General features: G+C 60.5%; 1 protein-coding gene across 1 annotated transcript in view; it reads right to left on the bottom strand.

Moving 5' to 3' along the window:
• LOC103777731 (probable E3 ubiquitin-protein ligase MID2) overlaps positions 1-1,174 on the bottom strand; it is a gene marked incomplete at both ends in the record, with an annotated part of 15,416 nt that overhangs the window by 5,901 nt on the left and 8,341 nt on the right. The gene's annotated exons all lie outside the window — the stretch shown is intronic.

Here is a 1,174-nt window from a genome sequence, read left to right as displayed (position 1 = left end):
GTGGGAAGGGACCTTCCAAGGTCATCTCATCCAAACCCCCTGCAGGGAGCAGGGACATCTGCAGCTAGAGCAGGTTGCTCAGAGCCCCGGCCAACCTCCCATGGGATGGTTCCAGGGATGGGGCAGCGACCACCTCTCTGGGCAGCCTGGGCCAGGGGCTCACCTCCCTCAGCAGCAAAAATCCCTTCTTTCTCTCTAGTCTAAGTCTCACTCTTTTAGTCTGAACCTGTCAGCCCTTGTGCCTCCACAACAGGACAGCCCCAGGGAAAAGCCTCCATGCTGCTCTGAGGGTCCCAGGTACGATCAAAGCAGAACAGATGCTGGAGCTGGGATGAGTGACACCCAAACCAGGGGGGTCAGACAAGTGGCACAGACCCGTGACAGAAAGCACAACAAGGACACATCCATGCCGGGCACCCTGGGGAGCAGCTTGCTGTGGCACACGGGGCAGGCACAGCTCCAGAGGGCTCTCCTGCTGGGCCTTCACGGGCTGGAGGATGGTGCAGCTCATCGTCAGACTTGTCAGAGAAAAATTATCAAAAGGAGAATAAGGAGGAGCCGCCAGACAAGTTTTGTTTGGAGGGGGGCTCGGTGAGCCCAGGGCAGGGAGAGGCAGGAGAGCCCCATCCTCCCCATGGCTGCTTGAGCCAGCTGCCCACAGCCACATCCCCGCAGTGCCCCCGCCTGCAGCACCAACCCCTGGCCTGGCCTCCACCGAGGCTCAGGGCACAGAGGTGCAGATGGCCTGGCCTGAGGCCAGCCAGGCTGGGCTGTGACACCAGCACCTGCAGTGCCCTGGGCAGGCGACATGGGTGCTGGCACCCGCCAGCCGGATCCGCGCCGGGCAGAGGGCTCTCCTGGGAAGCCCAGCTGCCAGCTTCCCTCCTCCTCCCTGACGATTTTTGTTGCCTTCCAGCTCCTTCTGACACCCCCCCACTGCCTCAGTACTATGTTGGCCACGAGGTCCTTGCCCAGTCTCATGGGTGGTGGCACCTGAGTCCTGGCCGAGCACGAATCTGAGCCCTGCAAGGTGTGAACCCAGCTTGGGGCTGCATGAGGGCTCCTGAATATCTAACCTGTGGTGGGTTTCCAAGGCATGTGTATGACACGTTGAGGAACTGGAATAAAAGATGCCTAAAGGCTGATGTGGTCTCCTTACGTCAAAGGTGCATTG

The sequence above is a fragment of the Merops nubicus genome, unplaced genomic scaffold (genome assembly GCF_000691845.1).
Source record: "Merops nubicus isolate BGI_N331 unplaced genomic scaffold, ASM69184v1 scaffold25988, whole genome shotgun sequence".
NCBI lineage: Eukaryota > Metazoa > Chordata > Aves > Coraciiformes > Meropidae > Merops > Merops nubicus.
The sequence above is the reverse complement of the archived record's forward strand: the minus strand, read 5'-3'. Positions and strand labels throughout refer to the sequence as shown.